This window comes from Physeter macrocephalus, chromosome 18, assembly GCF_002837175.3.
Source record: "Physeter macrocephalus isolate SW-GA chromosome 18, ASM283717v5, whole genome shotgun sequence".
Taxonomy (NCBI): Eukaryota; Metazoa; Chordata; class Mammalia; order Artiodactyla; family Physeteridae; genus Physeter; species Physeter macrocephalus.
Window position 1 is genome coordinate 35,786,284 of NC_041231.1, and position 22,838 is coordinate 35,809,121.

Here is a 22,838-nt window from a genome sequence, read left to right on the forward strand (position 1 = left end):
CCAGCAATCCCACTACTGGGCATATACCCAGAGAAAACCATAATTCAAAAAGACACATGCACCCCAATGTTCATTGCAGCACTATTTACAATAGCCAGGTCATGGAAGCAACCTAAATGCCTACTGACAGACGAATGGATAAAGAAGATGTGGTACATATATACAATGGAATATTACTCAGCCATAAAAAGGAACAAAATTGGGTCATTTGTTGAGATGTGGATGGATCTAGACTGCCATACAGAGTGAAGTAAGTCAAAAAAGAAAAGCAAATATCGTATATTAACGCATGTATGTGGAACCTAGAAAAATGGTACAGATGAACCGGTTTGCAGGGCAGAAGTTGAGACACAGATGTAGAGAACAAACGTATGGACATCAAGGGGGGAAAGCGGCAGGGGGGTGGGGGTGGGAAGAATTGGGCGATTGGGATTGACACGTATGCACCGATGTGTATAAAATTGATGACTAGGGCTTCCCTGGTGGTGCAGCGGTTGGGAGTCCCCCTGCCGATGCAGGGGACACGGGTTCGTGCCCTGGTCCGGGGATCCCATACGCCGCGGAGCGGCTAGGCCTGTGGGCCATGGCCGCTGAGCCTGCACGTCGGGGCCTGTGCTCCACAGCGGCAGAGGCCGCAACAGTGAGAGGCCCACGTACCGCAAAAAAAAAAAAAAAAAAAATTGATGACTAATAAGAACCTGCTGTATAAACAAATAAAATTAAATTTTAAAAATTAAAAAAAAAATAACACCATGAAAGTTCTAGAAGAAAACATGAGAACTCTGTTTGAAAACATCTTCACAGGGAAAGCCTTTCTAAGTTAAGATTTAAAACCTAGAGGCCATAACATAAAGATTAATAAGCTGACTACATAAAAATGTTTTTAAATGTCCACATGGAAAGGGATATCATGGGACTTCCCCGGCGGCGCAGTGGTTAAGGCTCCACACTCCCAATGCTGGGGGCCCAGGTTCGATCCCTGGTCAGGGAACTAGATCCCACATGCATGCCGAAACAAAGAGTTTGTGTGCCACAACTGAGGAGCCCGTGAGCTGCAACTAAGGAGCCTACTGGCTGCCACTAAGGAGCACATGTGCTGCAAATAAAGGAGCCGGAGAGCTGCAACTAAGGAGCCTGCCGGCCGCAACTAAGACCCGGCACAACCAAATTAATAAATAAAATAAATAATAAATAAAATAAATACTTTAAAAAGGATATCATGAACAAGGTTAAAATGTGTCAATACATATCAGAGACGACAGACTAATAAAGGGTTCCTACAAATCAATAAAAACAACAAAAAAAATCCAGTAGAAAAACGGGCGAATGATCTGAGTAGATCATGTAACAGAAAGGAAACACAAATGACTCTTCGACATATAAAAAGAGGCTCAATCTCATTTACAAGAGAAATGCAAATTAAACCTACAAGGTGATGGTGATCTTTGTTTATTGTATTGGCAAAGAACAAAAAGTGTAATAACAGACTGCTGCTGGGGCCGTGGGAAAATAGATGCCCTCACGCAAGGTACAGATTTATACTCCCATCAACAAACTCTACAGATGGCATTTTGGCAAAATCTGCAGCAATGTGCAGTACACATACCTTTGATCTAATAATCTAATTTCTAGGAACTTATTTGTGTTCAGACTTGAACATGTTTGAGAACATGTTTGTGAAGGGTTGTTATAGTATTACTTATCATGGCAAAAAAAATTGGAACTCACATGCCCACTCATAGGGGATATGTTAAGTAAATGATGATACAACTTTATAAAGAAGTATAATGTATAGCCATTAAATACAAATAAAATTAACTATAAGCCATTAAAATAATGAGGCATATTTGTCTCTACGGGTAATGACCTCCAAGGTACACTGTTAACTAAAAATGCAAGGAACAGAAGAGAATGGGTAGAATAACATCTCTTGCATTGAGAGAGAGAGAGAGAGAAATATGCATGTTACGCTTATATGTGTGTAAAATGTTTCAGGATGGATACAGATGGTAATCATGACTGGGGCTAGGAAGGAAACTGAGAGGCAAGGGGCAGAGATGAGGGAGACTTTTCACTGATATCCTTTTGTACCTTTTGAATTGCTACCATGTGCATGTTCAAGGTTTTTCCTATTTAATTAAAAAATACAATATAGGGACTCCCTTGGTGGTCCAGTGGTATAGAATCCGTCCTGCAATGCAGGGGACGCGGGTTCGATCCCCGGTCGGGTAACTAAGATCCCATGTGCCGCAGGGCAATTAAGCCCGTGTGCCACAACTACTGAGCCCACGCGCCACAACTAGAGAAGCGAAAACCCGCACGACACAACTAGAGAGAAGCCCACGCACCACAGTGAAGAGCCTGCGAGCCACAAAGAGAGCCTGCATGCCACAACTAAGACCTGATGCAGGCAAAAATAAAAATAAGTAAATAAAATAAAATAAAATTTTTTAAAAAATACAATATAAACTCCTCAAGTACAATGGTCTATCCTACATTGTCCAATACAGTAGCCACTAGCCACATGGTGACTGTTTAAATTTAAAATGATCAAAACTAAATAAAACGTAAAATTCAGCTCCTCAGCTGCGCTAGCCACGTTTCACATGCTCAATAGCCACAGAAAGTGTATCTCCTTCATGGTTCTGGGAAAGGTACTGATAAGAAGATTCACTCGGTCCTGCTTTGTACCAAATCACTAGCAGCTGATTCCCCATGGGGGTTTTTGCTCGAGAGCCAGCCAAGCCCACAGCCCCATCCCCTGCTTCTGCCACCTGGGGCAAGCACTGCGGGCAAGGAAGCTCAGCCTAGCAGGCTGGTCCTGTAGACAGAGAATCAGAGAACCAGAAAATCCTGCTACCCAATCCTGAGGAGAAGGGACACAGCCCGAGGAGAGAGAGGCAGGCAGATCAATCAGGGGCTCAGCTGGAAGGCAGGTGGCTTATGTACCCAGTGGCATATCTTCTAAAAAAAAATAGTATTGGCCAAGAAGCAAGGCAATGAAACATGTACAACGTATCCTGAACTAGCCCAGCATCTTCAAAGCATCAGCCTCTGGGATCAACATGTAGGCTGTGGTGATTAGTCTGAAATAACCACCTGCTTGAAATCATGCTTAAAGCAAGAAAACCCTACAGAAATACAAGCCAGTCTTCCACTGGATAAAAGAGGAGCCAAAAGCCACTTGACCCTTTACCTCCAAGGACCACAAAGTCTTCAGGCTCTCAGGGAGCCCAGAACAAGCTTTAATTCGAACACTGCTCTATGAATTAATGCAAACACATGCACTGTCATTGTCTGAGATCAGCTCTCAAAGGTAAAGTGCTAGAGAGAGCATCACATAAGTGACTATTTTCCACATGACTCAAAGGAATTAAAATAGCCCTCTATATGGGTATGCAATAGCAGAAGGCCTGAAATAGAACCTCAGGGCCCCAAAACACTCTCCCATGGCTCGAATCTGTGCTCCGAACTCAAAAGAAAAGCAAGGAGATTAAAGAGGGCTTTGTCATTTCTAAAGGAGGGAAGTTGGTCTACAGTATTTTCTAACTGCAGGGACAAAGCCAGTGTGAGACAAAAAGGAGCCCTGTTATAAACAGCTGGCAGGTTCTACCAGGACAAGATCTCTGGCTCCCAGCATGAGGTTCAGCATTCAGAGCCCTTCATGAGCTGGTCCCTACCTTCTCTAGTCAGAATCTCTTCTCCAGAGATCTCTGTAACACAGGGAAATCAGCATCAGAAAAAGGTGATGCCATGCTCAAAATTTCATAGTTAAAACACAGTTTTGTTTAGAACTTTATCCAAATAAGTAAACAAAAATCAAAATCTGTCTATCCTAAGATCAATAGCAAATATGGAACAAAATTTAAGTTATAACTGACATCCTGTGCTAATTCTTAGAACAAAGAATAAATCGCATGTAAATTGCCTTAGAGTATGGTTAAGTCCTTCCAGTTACCATTTGGATGTCACAGCGCTATCACACAGGGGATGTTTTTTGCAAAAATGCTTTACTGCTTTGCCCCAGGCCTCTCAATCCTTTGATTTTCAAGTCCCGCCCTCTCGTCATCAACTAACAGGTGTCACATGGCCAGACCCCATCTATTACTGCCTCCACAGACATGTGGCTTCTGCGGTGAGTTCATGAAATTCCATATCTCTCTCTCCAAGGTTTGTCTTGTATTTGTAAAATGTCCTTATGACCTGGGAGAGACAATGACCAAGAGATGGATGCTCCTGGAGAATGGCTGGACACCAGTGTTGAAAAGAGAGGGAGGCACGATGGGGTGGGACCCAAGTTTGTAAGTGGCAAGTCCATTAATGAATATTTTCCTGTTATAACATCTGCTTCCCCGCTAAAACCTGGAAACTGTGGGGAATCTGTTACTGGATAGGCTGATAATCTGACCCTCTGGTGACTGTACCTGAACTGGCTTTGTATTTTTCTCCACTGCCCCATTTTCTGTCGACCTGGACGATACCCTCTATCTATCCCCATCTCCTAACAAATCTTTCTGGCAGAACTAAGAGTTATCTCCTTCAGTCCCCCAGCCATTAGCAACCTTGCCTTCATTCTCCATACCTACAAGTATTTATGACCTGCATCTTTTACCATAATACTCACGAAAACACTGGCTGTACCCTCCACTAGGCTGCAAGCTCCTTGAAGACAAGTCTTACTACATCTCTGCATCTGCCATGGCACTTTAGCATACACGTGCCTTGCCCTTGTGTGACAGGGAAGAGCTAAATGGGACCCCACAGTTGGATCTGCTTCTTTGACTTTAACCTTTGCTTTTCAGTTGCTTTTGTTATTATACTCAAACATAATGGCCTGCCTCAGGGAACCCTGCCCACCTGTGAACGGCTGCAAGAAAAAAAGAAACTAACACATCCCCTCACGGAGGCTGGTCATTCCAGGAGATGTTCTGCAAGACCGATGGCCCTTTTACTTTACTTCCTCTCCGCCTCTCCCACTCTATTCTGCCTTATTACTTTACTTCCTCACCACCTCCCCCTCTCTGATTCTATAAAAGAAACTTGCATCCAAATCCAGATAAGATGGTTTATCAGAGACACTAGTCTGCCATCTTCTCAGTCAGCCAGCTTTCCGAATAAAGTCGTCTTCCTTGCCTCAACAGCTCGTCTCCGATTCACTGGCCTCTTGTGCGGCGAGCGGAGCAAGCTTGGACTCGTAACACTTGGTGGGCACTTGGTATAAATACCAAGTGAAAGCATGAAAGCCATGAATCAGCAGGGCGGCCCCAGCAGCACCACTGCAGGCCATTCCTTCACTTTGTTCATTACGGCCACCAATAAAATGAACGTTCCTCATCAGAGCAGTGTAGCTTTAGAGGCTCCAGTTCAGAAGGGAAGGTGAGACCCAGAGAGGCTAAGCCAGGTGCCCAATGGCACACAGCTCTTCTCTCCTCTGCCCCTACTCCACTGGTGGCTCACAGTGGCCCTCAGCATGACACGGAAGGCCCCCCGCCCCACCTTTCCCTGAATGATCTGCAATCCCGACGCCTTACTCTCCTTCACACCCTCACAGCTTTGGCACAGATGCTCCCCTCTCCCTAGCACGCCCCTGCCTGGTGAGCTCCCGCTTAACCTTCAAGTCTTGGCTACGAAAACATTACCCCATCTATAAATGCTCCTCTGAGGGTTCAGCTGCGCAGTTCCATAACCTGGGTTCAATTCTCTGCTCTGTCACTGATCCGTGTGTGACCTTGGCAAGTCACTGAACCTCTTAGAGCCTCAGTGTGGGGACAAAATGAGATGATGCACGGGGACTGCTCAAAGCAGTGACTGCGGATGCGACTGCTCACAGCACAGCTGGGAAGAGCTGCCCTGCCTTCCTAGGCGGAGCTAGAAAGCCCTGCCACTGAAACTGAGCAGGACCCTATGGGGCCCTTCTAGGCACAAAAGCCCTTCTGTGTCCTCCATTTCTTGTTTGTAGTTTTCATTCAGCCTCCTTGACCTTCCCTGAGTTCCAAAGGGAAGATTCAAACAGTTGCTAATCAGGGAAGAGAGGGAATGCACAAACAGAGGAGCGGTCAGAATAGTGCAGCCTTGGGGCAGGGTCCTGGTTCCTCCTCAGGGAATATACATCACAGTATCTTTGACCTCTTCTGCAGAAACTAAGTCCCCCACCCCGGTGGAGGATGGTAACTTCAGGATGAGCACAAGATTCCTGGAGCACTACCCTGTTACCTCACCACCAACCAATCAGAAGAAACTCACAACCTGCAGCCCGCACCCCAAATTTGACTTTAAAACGGTCTCCCCCAAAACCATCAGGGAGTTTGGGGTTTTTGAGCATGAGTCACCTGTTCTCCTTCCTTGGCCCTGCAATAAACTTTCTCTGCTCCAAACCCTGACGTTTTGGTTTGTTTGGCCTTTCTGTGTATCGGGCACACAAATTTGTGCTCAGAAACACCACACCTCCATCACCCTGCACTGCCACTGTGCCCAGGTCTGTTCAGATGCCTGCTATCTTTATATTCCCAGAGTGTAACCCATAGCTCAGTTCCCAAACTTCATCACATATAAGGCTTGAATCCTATTCCATATAATCTTTTTTTTGGGGGGGGGACTGTACCACGCAGCATGTGGAACTTCCCTGACCAGGGATAGAACCCATGCCCCCTGCAGTGGCAGTGCAGAGTCTTAACCACTGGACCGCCAGGGAAGTCCAAGCTTGAATCCCATTCTGGGTATATCACAGATCAAACACCCAATACCAATAGCCAAAAGCCACAGCTTAAACCACGTAGAGCAAGGCTGCTGTCACTTTGGGTAATTACTTCACAAGAAGAGGATCTCAACCTGCAGCAGTGTAAGTAAGAACCTGCCCACACCTTCAGCAGGAGGTACAGCTTCCCTGAATCAGCAGTTTCTCTCGTACAGCCCCAAAGGCATACAACCACGGGCAGCAACACCCTGCACAGCTTCTGGGATTGAACAACCTGAAATATGATCAAGAGGGTTTCTGAGGGTTCCGTTTAGGAGGATATCTTGATCTCTCTCTTTCTAAAAAAAAAAAAAATTATTTATTTATTTATTTTTGGCCGCGTTGGGTCTTTGTTGCTGGGCGCCAGCCTTCTCTAGCTGCGGCGAGCGGGGGCTACTCTTCGTTGCGGTGTGCGGGCTTCTCATTGCGGTGGCTTCTCTTGTTGCAGAGCGTGGGCTCTAGGCACGCGGGCTTCAGTAGTTGCAGCACACGATCTCCGTAGTTGTGGCGCACAGGCTTAGTTGCTCCGCAGCATGTGGGATCTTCCCAGACCAGGGCTCAAACCCGTGTCCCCTGCATTGGCAGGCGGATTCTTAATCACTGAACCACCAGGGAAGCCCCCTTGACCTCTTCTGAAGAGGCAACTACATCCAAGGTCAGGGAGGACTTTGGTTTGCAAAAATTATGTCTTTGGGGCCGGATTAATTCTTTGTTCTGAGGGGCTTTCCTCTGCATTTCCTCTGCATTTCCTATGCATTGTGAGGGTAATTAGCAGTATCCTCGGCATCTGTCCACTGGTGAGAGGCCCCCAAGTTGTGACAAGCAAAAATGTCTCCAGATGCTGCCAAATGCTCCCTAGGGGGAAAGCTACCCTCAGTGGAGACCACTTCTACAGGAAGTGAGCCCACTCAACTCCAACCTTTACTACTGTAGTTAATCAGGAACATTTTTAACCACAATCTACCTTGAAACACTTTCTTCCAGTGCTCAGGAATTTTTTTTTTATTTTAAGGGCACAGTCTAGAAGGCAGTTGTTCTCTTGAAGGCAGTGGTTCTCAACCGGGTCTGCACAACAGAATCCCCCAGGGAGCTTTAAAAAAATACAGATTCCTGGGATTCCAGGGACCACCCTCGGAGATTCAGATTCAGCTGGCCTGGGGCAGAGTCCAGGCATGAGTATTTTTTAATCTTCTCTAGAAGGTTCTAACATGCAGCTAGGAGATGCACTGCCCAGAGACATTTCATCTGATTCCACCCTCTCTCCCATCCTTTGAATCCGGCAGTGTTAAAAGCCAGTGAGCCATTCAGCCAAAATGAGGCTAAGGGGATTTATTAACATCCTCATTCTTGACAGTAAAACATCCTCTGCACACTCCATTTCTTGGCACGATCTCCGTAGTTGTGGCGCACAGGCTTAGTTGCTCCGCAGCATGTGGGATCTTCCCAGACCAGGGCTCAAACCCGTGTCCCCTGCATTGGCAGGCGGATTCTTAATCACTGAACCACCAGGGAAGCCCCCTTGACCTCTTCTGAAGAGGCAACTACATCCAAGGTCAGGGAGGACTTTGGTTTGCAAAAATTATGTCTTTGGGGCCGGATTAATTCTTTGTTCTGAGGGGCTTTCCTCTGCATTTCCTCTGCATTTCCTATGCATTGTGAGGGTAATTAGCAGTATCCTCGGCATCTGTCCACTGGTGAGAGGCCCCCAAGTTGTGACAAGCAAAAATGTCTCCAGATGCTGCCAAATGCTCCCTAGGGGGAAAGCTACCCTCAGTGGAGACCACTTCTACAGGAAGTGAGCCCACTCAACTCCAACCTTTACTACTGTAGTTAATCAGGAACATTTTTAACCACAATCTACCTTGAAACACTTTCTTCCAGTGCTCAGGAATTTTTTTTTTATTTTAAGGGCACAGTCTAGAAGGCAGTTGTTCTCTTGAAGGCAGTGGTTCTCAACCGGGTCTGCACAACAGAATCCCCCAGGGAGCTTTAAAAAAATACAGATTCCTGGGATTCCAGGGACCACCCTCGGAGATTCAGATTCAGCTGGCCTGGGGCAGAGTCCAGGCATGAGTATTTTTTAATCTTCTCTAGAAGGTTCTAACATGCAGCTAGGAGATGCACTGCCCAGAGACATTTCATCTGATTCCACCCTCTCTCCCATCCTTTGAATCCGGCAGTGTTAAAAGCCAGTGAGCCATTCAGCCAAAATGAGGCTAAGGGGATTTATTAACATCCTCATTCTTGACAGTAAAACATCCTCTGCACACTCCATTTCTTGGCCTGCACATGACTTGCCAGAAAGAAGGGAACTTAACCCCATAATCAAGTGGCTTTCCCATGGCCTTATAAACAGTGCTATCCCATAGGACTTTCTGTGAAGACAGAAATGTTCTCTATTTGCTCTGCCTAATACGGTAGCTGCTGGCCACACGGCACATGAGCAATTGAAATGTGGCTAGTGTGACTGAATTTTTAATTTTATTTAATTTGAATTAATTTTAATTTAAATAGCCACATGTGGCTAAAGGTCACTGTAATGGATAGTACAAAAAGTGTTTATGTCCCTACAGGGTCACAGAAATAAAGAAAAGTCCTAAAAGTCTGCTAAACTCCATAGAACTGTGAAACTTACAAAACCTTATGTCTTAAAATATCTAAACTCAACAGTCCTTAAACTATCAAATGGAATCCTAATGTATTCCAACAAAGAATCAATTTAGGAGAAATTTTAAAATAAAATTTGTTTTTTCAACTTGCATAACTAGCTTCCCAGCATATTCCAAACACAGCTTTGAGCGGGGCATTCCTGGCCCTCTTCTTCTGAACACTCATCATTGTAATAATCGATCTAGTCATCAGAATAACCAGGAGCTGGAAAAGAACATGACACAGGGAAGTTGATTTCCACTCTTAGCAGTTCACTAGAGTACTAGGATAAAACACTCTTGCTTTCCTTCCCTCCAAATCCAGATAATTTTTGCATGGAACCTCTTGCCCCCAAGATAGGCCTGAACCAACACACACTGCAAACCAAGGTCATCTCTAAGAGCAAGTTTTTTTCTCCTATCATTGTTTCATAATCACTTACAATTGAACAAACCGCATTCACGCATTCATTCCAGGTGCGCAGATCCTCACACAACTAGAAGTTCATAAATTTTTAAAAAGCTAAAAAATAGAAAGGCAATTCTATCTCATTGTAAAGGCAATGGATGGTTTGGAGTTGAAGAAACTCTCACCGGCCTTTCTGAGTACAAAAAGTATTTATCTCAAAAAAAAAAAATTGTAAATCAACTATATTCCTACAAAAACTAAAAGAGGGCTTCCCTGGTGGCACAGTGGTTAAGAATCCGCCTGCCAATGCAGGGGACACGGGTTTGAGCCCTGGTCTGGGAAGATCCCACATGCCGCGGAGCAACTAAGCCCATGCACCACAACTACTGAGCCTGCGTGCCACAACTACTGAAGCCCGCGCGTCTAGAGCCCGTGCTCCGCAACAAGAGAAGCCACCGCAATGAGAAGCCCGCGCACTGCAACAAAGAGTAGCCCCCGCTCACCACTACTAGAGAAAGCTCGCGTGCAGCAACGAAGACCCAGTGCAGCCAAAATTAAATAAATAAATAAAAAATTAAAGTACAGAATCTTTAAAAAATAATAATAATAAATTAAAATTTAAAAAAATGCTTACCTCTCCCTGGCCCGAACTCCCTTGACCCACCTCTAAGCACAGTCAGTATGAGCCATTTAATAATGAGTTAATAATTCTCCAGTAATTCAAAGTGGTGCTCACTCTTCATAATAGCTGGTACTTATTGAGTGCTTACCACATGCTGGGCCCTGTGCTTTGTTTTATCTAAATCTCACCACTGCCTTCTGAAGCAGGTACTATTACCAGAAGCTGAGGCTCAGAGTTTAGGTAACTGGCCCATGGCCACACAGCTACCAAGTGGTAGGAATGGGATTTGGACCCAAGTCTCTCTGATTTTCTGGTGGGAATCCTTTGGGTTATAAACAAAAACAAACATGTAATTATAACACTCGGTACCACACTGAGCCATTCTCTCTTTGATCAGCTGCAGCTCAATGAAGGGAGTTTGGGGTAGCAGGGTTCAGAAATCCTGAGCTTATCCTTTCTTCAGAAACCACCCCATCCCCCATGGACCTCTTTCTCTGTCCTGGGGCTTCACCAGGCAGGTGAAAGAGGAGTCTTGGGGAACACTCGTGATCCTGCCAGCACAACTGCACCCAACAGGACAAGACAGATGCGTGCTGCAGAACTTTCCAAACACCATCATGGGAGTAGAAGGTAGTAGGATCCCAGCTATGGGATCCCAAGTGAGAAAGAAACAAATTTTAGTTGGGGGCAGGGGAGAAATCAGGGGAGTGTTCTTGGAGGGGACAGATGAGCTAGACCCTAAGGGGTAGATAATATTTTGTTAAATCAAAAACAAATGGGAGACCAGACTTAAAAATTCCCTGAGCATATGAGACCAGTTTAGTCATACAAAGCTTAATTTATTTTGCAAGATTAACTTAACCTGGCTCATTTCTTGCTTATCCCTAAAAATCATAAGCAAAACCTTAACTGTTTCCCAAGGTTGATATGAGGTAACTATTAACCAATTCCCTGTTATTTAAGAAAATTCTAATACTATAACCAAACACTGTAAAGAGTAAACCGTCACTGCTTTCTCCCTATGTAAGCTGCTTTATAATAATATATCCCTGAGACTCATCCCATTGTTTTGGTTTGAGTGCTCCGGGTTCTGTCTTTTTGGTGTGTGCACAATAAATTATTACTAATTACTACTTTGGTGATTCATCGGTTATACTTCTGTTATTTCTGAACTTTTGACAATTTAGACATTAGAGATTCCATGAAGGGCATTCCCAGAGGTGGGGACAACCTAAGCAAAGGCAGCAGCTGAAGAATGTGTGTTCACTAGCCTGGGCTAGAGCAAAGGAAGCAGAGAAGGAAAGGGGAGGTCACAATGCAGAGGGGGAGGGGGCAGGGTCTCCAGGGGCTTAGGCTGAAAGGCTGAGGCAGCATCAGAGAACCCAGGAAGTACCCAAGTAACTATCCCAGGACCTGTTTTGCACCCCGGTCCTGGCATTGTCAGGCTGTGTGGCCTCAAGCAAGTCCCTTCTCCTCTCTGGGCATCAGTATCCTTGAGGAGGCTACCAAGGATCTCTTGCTGGTCTGAAAACCTAATTTTAGAAAAATAAACTGATGGTAGGAACACAGGTTATTAATTTCTCTAATTTCTAACGTCCTATATTTTAAAAATATTGTTGATAAGAATTTATTAGTAACAATAAAATAAGTCTAGTGGTTCAGAATGGGGGCTTTGAGGTCAGACTCACTGTGTGTCCTGGGAGGGAACCATATCTGAACCCCTCACATTCCTCCTCTAAGAAATGGGCACAGTGGTGGCACCTACCTCATGGGGCTGTTGGGAGAAATAAGGCAGGTAAGTTTTTTTAAGGTGCTTAGGAAAGGGCCTGGCACCCTGTATTTGCTTATTGTACATCAGCTCTCATTAATAATAAACTATTTTTAACTCCCAGCCAGGTGGAGTCAGCCATTAGGGATTTCTGAGCTGGTGAGAGGTGAGACAAATGCTGGCCTCTGGTCTCAGTAGGAACCTTTTGTTACTTAACCAGCCAGGCCCGGGGGCACAAAAAAGGACTCATACGTTGGCCTGGATGCACAGCCTCTTCACCCTCTGGCACTCTCTTCCTCCCTCCCTACCTCACTCTGTCAACTTGGCCTCCTCCACTCGTCTGCGGGTTCAGGGGTGCAAACCCGCACGTGCTCTGCCCTGCAGCTGGCGTTACACAATCCGCATTTCCAAGACTGCCAGGAAGCCCTTGTAGGAGTGGGCTGGGGATGCCGTGGTTGTCGGCCGGCCGGCTCCAGGCTGTCAGGGTGTTTGGACCAGTATCCTGACTCGCCAGTTGCGGGGAGGAGAGGGCGCAAGGGCAAGGGAATTGGGGCAGGCTGGGGAAAGGGGAGCTGAAAGGCTGCTGGAGGTCGGTTTGGGCTGGGGGAGGTCTTGAGGGGTGCAGATGTCTGGGGGCAGGTGACTGCGGCTGGCAGGGCAGCCGAGCAGCAGCCCTTCCCCAGAAAGTGGGGGAAACGGGGGTGCAGGAGCCTCCAAACCACCCGGGCACTTGGGTGGGGAGCGCACACGGGTTGATGATGGCGCAAGCAGTGGGGAGGCCAAATAGAAAGAGGTTGCAGGTCCCCGACCCATCCTCACCTTGTCCGCGGCCTTAGGAAAACATGCACCCCGGGCCCGGGAAGTAGGGGGACCAGCGATTCCGGAATGTCAAACCTATCCAGGCACCGGAAGGAAGCGCGCAGGGGCTGATGCCAGGGCGGGGGAACGGAGTAAAAACGGAGGTGCAGGTTCCCGACCCTTCTTCACCTCGTGCCGCTTGGAGGGAGGCCAGGCAGCCCGCACTCGGTAAGCGGAGGGTAGGTCACAGGGCCATAGGAGGAGCCCCCGGATACTCCCTCCTAGACGTGCACACCCCCACCCCGCCTCAGCCCGCCCCACCAGCGCTCACCTCACCTGACCTCAGCCGCCGGGGACCAGCCGCACTATCTAGACGCCTGTCCTCGGCCCCGGGCCCCTGCTCAGGTCCAGCAGCAACGCCCGCGCCCGCGCAGCTCTCAGCTCCGGGGCCGGCTCGGCTCGGAGCCTTAAAGGCGCTGCGTGAGGGCCTACGTCCTCCGACAGAAAAGCCGGCTCCGCCCGCGCCCGGCCCACAGCGCTGCTCCCCGGCTGTCGAGTTCTGTCTTGGGGGCTCAGGGGCGAGAACCCCCAGCTCCCCGGCGCCCCCGGCTTATAGCGTTAAGCCCGGAGTGTAAAGTTAGTATTCCGTACAACCCGTCTCCAGGCATCCAATAGCGCCTACTGTTTTCACGCCGCGGAGCCAGGGGCGAGGGTCGGGGAAGAGGGGAAGAACCCAAACACCCCAGCCCCGCCCCGAAGGCGCTCACTTGCGGCCTGGGGGAGGGATCGGAACCCAGAGGGCCACACACAGTTTCACAATGCGATACCAGAATTCGTCGCGGCATTGTTTCATTTACTGAGCACCTATTGTGTGCCTAGCGCTGCTGGGCACCGCGCCCGGCAGTAACTCAGGCTGGATCTCTGACCTCTAAGGGCTCGGAGAGACGGACAGGTTCTCCGGCAAGCAAAGTAACCCTACCTTATATGGGTTATCTCATTTGATCCTATGAGGTGGACATTGGCTTCCTGTTTCAGAATTCTGAGTAGAGGGGCTTGCCCTGTTAAGGACAGAACGGGGAATTCCAACCCTGGATCGTCTAGCTCCAAAGCTCTTGGGGACAAAAATAGCCGTCTTATAAGGCTTTCAGCCACCACTGGTTAAATGCCCGCTATGGCCATTTCTTCATTTTAAGGATAATTAAACCTCACCAGGCCAAAAAAATAGGGAGGGGAGCATAAAAGTTATCACCCATTAAAATTCAATTACTGTTTTTTGTCTAACTTATCTGCCACAAAGCCTAGGTTTTTGAACATCTGGCCTCAGTTTACCACTCCAGCCTCATTTTCTAGCATTCCAAGGGCGCCTGGGCTGAACTCTACCACCTCAGCCTTTGCCAAGAACTCTCATCCTTTCCTACTTGGCCTGGCTACTCCTTCCTCTCTCTTTTCCATACCTCAGTTCAAATGTCACTTCCTCCAGGAAGCCGTCCTTAAGTTCCCTTTAGACCCACACTGTATTGTGGGCTTCTTCCACCAAAGTACTTATTCATTCATTTAACAAATATTTGCTGAGCACTTACTATGTGCTGAGCACCGTGTGTGTGTGTGTGTGTGTGTGTGTGTGTGTGTGTGTGTGGTGGTGGTGGTGGCTGCGGCAGAGGTGTCTTCCTCCTGCACTGAGTCCCTGGCTTGTCAGCTTCTCACTCCAGACCTAGGTGGGACCAGTACCCAGCAGGACTCTCTTGTCCATTTAAATCCACCACAAAGGCAGCCTCAGGCCTGCCAAGCCCTCCAGACTGGCAAAGCCTGGCTGAGTTGGCCAGGTCTTGGGTTTTAAGAATGGGACGTGGATAAGAAGCCCCAGAGATGTGGCAAAGGTGAATCTCTGAGGCCACTGGTGACAACCCTGTAAAATCTGCTTCTGTCAGGGCTGCTGGAATCCATCCAGAGTTTGGGACAATCTCCCTGGCTGGAGCTGGAGCATCTTCTTCTAAGATATTGGCCACCTCATCATTCAGACTTCAAGAGCTTCATCTGACTTGCTTCATGGACTTGTTCTCAGAGCTTTGGGGACAATTTATTCATCAAAGGCCATGTTACCTTCTCTGGCCTTAACTCTTCTCAAACTAGCAGTCCTTCAACACTCCAAGAGCAGGCCCAGAGAGGCAGCAGGGACTAAGACTGAACTTTAGTCCTCACTTACCACTTATTAGCAATCTCAGGCTCAGGGAGCATTCACCAAACAGCTGTTCAGGGGTTGAATGAATAAATAAGGGAATGAAATGCATGGATGACTTCCTGGAAGGCCCCACGCTGGAAGCCATCAATAAGCTTTACCTGGTTTATTGGAACACTGGAAAACACCTGTCTTTTACATTTAATTTTTTTCCTCTCCAAAACCTTAAAAATGGGTAATTCATCTTTTCTTCTAATTCATAGTTTGTGGCCCCAGAGGCCTCCTAGGGTCTGAAGTTTCTAAATCCAGAGAAGTTTTTTTTTCCCCCAGAGTTTTTTATTTAGATACACTGAGCTCCAGGTGGGAGTCACCTTGCCTGTGACTCTTCTCCACCTGGTGACTGACAGGAGAGAAGCCTTAATTAGCTTCTGCTTCACAGTGAAGCTCAGAAGGCAGGAGGAGAGGAGGGGACTCACCTGTGGTCCCACCTCAAGTCAGCAATGCCCCATTCACTGTCTTTGAGGAATCAGCGGTGGGTGGGAGGCCAGGGAGCCGTCCCAGGGGCAATCCACCAAACCTCTCCTCTGCCAGCTGGTGCAGCAAAGGGCCCCAGACTTCACCCTGCCACACAGTCTATGGACATCTCCTGGACTCAGCAGCATACCAGTCAGAACTGAGTGGTGCCAATGGTCACCACTGTTTAATGCACACTAATTACTGATCGGTCACTAGACATCACCTCACTTAGTCCTCACAATAACCCTGTGAGATGTGCTAACCCACTTTACAGATGGGAGCACTGAAGGGTTAACTGACTCACTCAAGATCCCATAGCCAGTGGTGGGGCCAGCAGTCAAAGAAGTTCATTCATTCATTCATTCATTCATCGAATATTACCAAGGACCTACTACATTCCAGGTACACTCTGGTGAACACATCTTGCCCCAAAGGACTTAGAGTCTTTTAATAATAAGAAAATATTAGTAACTATTCAATCAAGGATCACACACAAGCTCTGATGGAATTATGAGTAACAATAAGTACAAAGGCCAAATAAGTACGAATGCAACATGGCTGAGACTTAAATGCTATAGTATATGGAGGGCTTCCCCGGTGGTACAGTGGTTAAGAATCCGCCTGCCAATGCGGGAGACACGGGTTTGAGCCCTGGTCCAGGAAGATTCCACATGCCGCGGAGCAACTAAGCCCATGTGCCACAACTACTGAGCCTGCGCTCTAGAGCCCGCAAGCCACAACTACTGCATGCTCCGCAACAAGAGAAGCCACCGCAGTGAGAAGCCTGTGCACCACAACAAAGAGTAGCCCCCGCTTGCCGCAACTTGAGAAAAGCCCACGTGCAACACGAAGACCCAATGCAGCCAAAAATAAATAAATAAATAAATTTTTGTGCTGCTTTACATATATTATCTCAATGAATCATCCCAACAACTCTGTGAAGTGGGTACTATTATTAGCCCCATTTTACAGATGAGGAAACTGAGGCTCAGAGAGTTTAAGCTACCCAAGATCACACAGCTGATACTGCCAGAATCCAAACCAAGCTGTGTATGAACACAAAACCTATGTTCTAACCACTAAGATGCCTACTGCCATAACTAGTAATGGAATTAATTATGAAAGATATGGCAAAGCTCACCTTGCAGCTTATATCTATAAACCTATGAAACACTAACATTTTTAGGCAAAAAAGCATCTTCTTTACAAAAAATTCAAAATATTGATTATACATTTATTTGTGAATTAAATAATTGTCAAGCCTCTGTTTATGCGTAGGATCAAGTTGTGGGAGATACATTTTGACTCTAGTCTAAATTACAGGATGAAATTATTACACACCCCCAAAACAGAACATCAAAGCAAGAGTTAAGAAATAAAAATATATCATGAGACAACAAGTCAACATTTGTCAAAATGTAGCATATGATCATGGAAAGAAGGACTCAATAATCAGGAGGCTCTAAGACGACAGTTCTTACACTATTGATTCATTTGTTGAAAATGCCGGTTGAGCACAGTCTGGATGGGAAGGAAAGGGAAGCCTTTGAGAGAGCAATGTGACTGCTGCAGGGGAGCAAAATTTGCCACCTCAAAATATGTCTCTTTGGCATGAGAATTAATTTAGGCTCCTTACTTTTAAGAAACAGAAGACTCAGGAAATCTTTCTTTTTTACCTCCCCCTTAGCTGCCTAAACAATTTAGATAAAGGGGCTGTTCCCAGGATAGAGTTATCATCAGACATATCTGCAAAGAATATGGAGTAGGCACGGTGGGGGAAACCCCGGCAGGGCCTAGAGGGCAGAGTTCACTCTGTGTCCATGGTCTCTGCCTGGCCCAGCAAACACTTATTTACCAAACATTTGCTTTTCCATCTTCATGTGACTTGCCTTCTCCCCTGTAAAGTCCCAAACCACTACCCTCAAACATCCTTTTTTGTCTTTAGCCAAAGTTGATATTTAAGGTGAGGGTTTGGGTCATGTTGGCAAGTTACTCAGTTCTCCTGGGTCTCTCCCTTATATACACATTATTAAACTTTTGTTTGATTTTCGTCTGTTAATGTGTCTCATGTCAGTTTAATTCTTAGACCAGCCAAAAGAACTTACAAGGGTAGAGGAAATTTTCTTCCTCCCCAACACTGCCCAAGTATTTTCCAATCACCTGTGTATAAGTTAGAAGATAATGGAAATTTTCCAAAAGATTAACCTGAACGTTTAACAAGCAGCAAGAGAGACTAATACTCAGAATGGTTGAGACTGGAATGCCAAAGACAGAAAAAGTTTAATTTAAATTCAGATTTGGATCAAGAAGATGAATTTAAAAAAAGAACTGAGCATATGTAACGCTAACAGATGGCAAAGGGAAAGCAAAACCACCAGGTTCCTGTTTACTTCATCTTCATCACACAGAAAGAGCTTCCATTTGGTCAGGTTAGAACATCACGAAGAGGGAAACCAAGTCCAGGATAGGAAGGAAAGACATGGAAAGAACACCCAACAACCTAAACAATTAGTCCCAGTTACCAGATCAAAAGAAATTATTGCCCTGGGAACCAAAAGGATATTTGGGTATGACCTCAGAGATGTATTCAGTGACCTTTGAGAAGTCATGCCACAAGACTCTAACTGGAGTTAGAGTCCCACTTCAAATAGGGAGAAAGATTGATATAGGAATCTAGAGACCAAGAGGGATGGTGTTGATTTCTAGCAAAGTTCTGAGCATGATTATTAAATCGAAACAAGAGAGGTAACTACCAAGAGCTCACATGAGTTCAGCATGCATAATCACTCCAAAGGAAGGATTTTTCAACAGTTACTAGCATAAGTAGATCTGAAGACTGCTGTAGGAACTGTATACAGACTGTAGTAGGCTTTGGACAAAACATTTTATTACCTGTTTATGGGCAAAACGAAGCAATCTAGACCGTATAACATCACAGCTCAGTGGATTCGTAGCTTAAACAACTGTGGCCCAACTTTCTTTAAGCTGACAATATCAGACTGGAAGCAATTTTCTAATGGAAATTCTCCAATTCTATGTCCATGACATTAAAAAAAAAGAATTTAGATAAACAGAAATCTGAACTTGTCATCAAATTTTAAATCAAACAAAGCTGGGAAGAAAATCAGGGTTCAGAATTGTTTCAATAATTTGGAATATGCCAAAAACATGGTGAAATTTAACAGTCCCATCTTTAGGCTTTTAAAATTCAAATTGTATCTCAGCATACCGTGAACCAGATATTCTGAAACACGCTTCTTCTCAAAACACCTCTATCTTGGATAAAATAGACTTTGTCATGGGTTGCTTGGCTGAAAGTATGTTAACATAAGAGTAAGGGGCAGTGAGCAGTAAATAAATGTGAAATGCATGGTTGTCCCAAGACCAGATATGTATAGCAGACCCATAAACAATATTGGAAGACTAAGCCTTCAGCTCTAAGAAGCTGCACGTGAGAGTCCCATGTTTATCAGGACCCTCAAATGGCTAGAGCAGCCTCAGGTGGGTAGCGTTCCTTCACTCCAAGCACAAATAAGGATGCTCTCCATAAGAGAGCACCCAGTATTCTCATAGATCATGATTAACCAAATATGGTGATTTGGAAGACATATCTGAGGAAATTACTCAGACATATTAGCACAAGTGATATGATATAAAAAACAGGAAAAAAGATATGGAATATGCAGGATAGACTGAGAAGACCTAAAAATCCATTTAATCAACATCAAAGAAGAAGGAAGGAGAGGCCAAATTTGAAGGAGTAATGGCTGAGAATTTCCAGAGCAGAAAAAAGACATGACTCCATAGATGTAGGAAACATAACATATAAAGCAGGATAAATAATAGGAAGTCCACACCAAGAAACATTGTAGTGAAACTGCAGAACACTAAAAACAAAAGATCTCAAAAGCAGCTAGATATTAAAAAAAAAACATTACTCACAAAAGAAGGAACCAGATAGTTAGCAGATTTCTCAATGGCAACATTGGAAGCTAAAGGATAGTAGAATAATATCTTCAAAGACCTGAGAACTGGATACTCACCATCTTAAGAGGGACTTCCCTGGTGGTCCAGTGGTTAAGACTCCACGTTTCCACTGCAGGGGGTGCGGGTTCAATCCCTGGTCAGGGACGATCCCACAGGCTGCAGGGTGCAGAAAAAAGTAGTCTGAGAGAAGTTTTTCATCTTGCAAACCTGGAACTCTATACCCCTAAACAATAATTCCCTATTTCCCCCTTACCTCCACCACTGGTAGCCAACATTTTACTTTCTGTGTCTATGAATGTGACTACCTTTAGATACCTCCAATAAGTAAAACATATAATGCTTGTCAAAAAAAAAAAAAAAAAAAAGCAGCTTCCTGGTTTTAAAAATAATTTAGATATGATCATGGTATTGTGTTTGGATATGTTTGCTATGTTATTATTGTTCTTCTCATTTATATCTATCTTTGAGAGGTAAATACTGAAATAATTAAGGATGAAAAAGAAAAATTAGTCTGAGAATATACTCCAGGATGAGTGTGGGCTTGTAGAGGTGATTCTACTGGTTCGAGAACAGTCTCAGTCCCTACGTACCTCTCACAGTGCAGGCATCTTGCCAGACTTTGAGATCTTGCTGTGTAAAGACTCATGTTGTCTTTGTAAGAACAGATCCTAAATACAAGCCAAATATTAAAAAGAAAAAAAAAAAGAATGAGGGTGAAATACGGATTAAAACAAGGTGATTTTACAACTGGAAGACTTGATTAACTGAACTTCTAAGATATACTTCAGAAAGAAGAAGCATGACTCAAGAACTGAAATGAAAACAGAAATAGTGAGTGAAGAAATTGATAAATATGGTGAATCTAAACAAAACTGCCAGCAGAAAACAATCATGGTGACAATAATAATATAAAATTTATAGGTTTAATACAAGGTCAGAACTAAAATGCTGGGAACAATAAATTAGAAAAGAGGTAATTGGAGTTAAAGTGTCCTAATGCCTTTGCATTTGTGTGAGAAGTGAATTAGTATAATAACTTTGGCCTTTGTTAAATGTGTGCGGTAAAAAGTCAGTGGTATTCACTAAAATAACACAAATAAGACACATATATTTGTACGCACAAACATACATGCATATTTATCTTTTGAACCAATAGAAGGAGGGAAATGACATAAGCCAATAAAAAAACAAACACCAATCAACCCAAAAGAAGTATATTAAAAAGTGACACTTCCCCCCCAAAAAAGATAGTAAAAATAAGTCCAGATATACTAACACAATAAATGTAAATTAGCTAAATGCCTCAGTTAAAAATCAGAAGTTGTCAAATTGAATGTTAAAAAATCTGAGGCACTGTTTCAAGAGGTACTCCCAAAACACAGGAATCTGGAAAGGTTGAAAGTAAAAGTATGGAAAATTATATACCTGACAAATACTATCTGAAAGAAAGCTAGTGTAGCTAAATTAATATTAGATGACATAGACTAAAAAAAATATTATTAAGGATGGAGAGGATCACTGCATAATGATAAAGAGTTCAATTCATCAGCAAAATGTCAGTTCTAAACTATAGAAAACTTATCTTATAATTACTAAAGATATTGATGAAATCTTTAATCAAAGGAAAACTTTAAGCCCAGAAACATTAAGAAAGTTTAGAAGCACATCTAAACTTTCAAGGAATAGATCATTTTACTCTCTCATAGGTTCCTCTGGAAAATAGAAAGAAAGGACATACTCCCAACTCACTCGACAATGCCAATGTAAATTCTGTACCAAAATAATCAGACCAATATTACTCATAAATAACTCAAAAACAAAGAAGTAAAAATCCTAAGTAAAATATTAGTAAATTGAGTCCAGCAATATATAAAAAGTTTGATACTTCATAACCAAGATAGGAGAAATATTCTTGTAGTTAACCTCATGAATATATTAAAGAAAAACTATAATATCATCTAAATAGTTGCAAAATTTTAAAATAAAATTCAACAGTGCCTTATGGTAATAACTCTTAGGAAACTAAGAGAACTTCCTTAACCAGTTAAAAGGCATTTACCAAAGACCTACAGTTTGAGCAAGTATGATCCTCAATAATGAAAAGTTAGGAATACTTCCTTCAAAATCAGAAGCAATTCTGACCAAAATCTCAACAGGGCTTTTCAAGGAAGATGAACTGATTCTAAGATTCCCTGGAAGAGCAAAGGGTCAAGAAAAGCCAAAATACTCCCAATGAAGAAGGAAAGGTAGCATCAAGCTTATTAAAAATGTATAGTTATTAAGACAGTATATATTCATGTAGGGGTAGATAAAAACACTAATGAAACAGAAGTCACAGAAACAGACCCATGCACATAGGGAAACTTGGTTTATGACAAAGCTGACATTTCAGATCAACAGGGAAAGGAGGACAATTCAGTAAAAAGTGCTAGAACAATTAATTATTCGTATAGAAGAATATGGAATTTAACGATTCTCACTCCCGTCCCCCATGAATTCAAGATAGATTAAAGACTTTAACATAAAAGGCAAAACTAAATTTTTAGAAGACAGTATAAGAGAATATTTTTAGGATCTTTCCAACACTTGGCACAATAAGGCTTTTTCAATCTAGTGGATAAAATGGTATCTCATTGTGATCTTCATCTTCATGGCCATGATTAATAGGCTTGAGCAATTTTTCATGTATTTATTTGCCATTCCTGTTTCTGTGTCTGTGAAACACCTGTTCATATCATTTCCTCATTTTTCTGTCCATGTCTTAATGGTTTGTAGTTAACATGTGTTGCAAATATCTTCTCCCAGTTTGTGACTTATCTTTTCCCTTTCTTTAGTACTTTGGGATAAACAAACATTAATTTTAATTTAGTTAAATTATCCTTTATATTTGGTGCTTTTTTTTTGTTTTTTTTGCCGTACGTGAGCCTCTCACTGTTGTGGCCTCTCCCGTTGTGGAGCAGAGGCTCCAGACGCGCAGGCAGGGAAGCCCTATTTGGTGCTTTTGATATCTTGTTTAAGAAATCCTTTCCATGCAAATCAAAACTACAATGAGATATCATCTCACACTGGTCAGAATGGCCATCATCAAAAAATCTAGAAACAATAAATGCTGGAGAGGGTGTGGAGAAAAGGGAACACTCTTGCACTGCTGGTGGGAATGTAAATTGATACAGCCACTATG

At 44.1% G+C, this 22,838-nt stretch overlaps 1 protein-coding gene across 1 annotated transcript in view; it reads right to left on the bottom strand.

Moving 5' to 3' along the window:
- Positions 1-13,162, bottom strand: part of ABHD6 (abhydrolase domain containing 6, acylglycerol lipase) — a 54,882-nt gene extending 41,720 nt beyond the window's left edge. Inside the window, exon 1 of the mRNA XM_028479184.2 lies at positions 13,000-13,162. The gene's annotated coding sequence lies outside the window, so the exon portion shown is untranslated. The remainder of the gene's footprint in view (positions 1-12,999) is intronic.
- Positions 13,163-22,838: the final 9,676 nt, after the last annotated feature.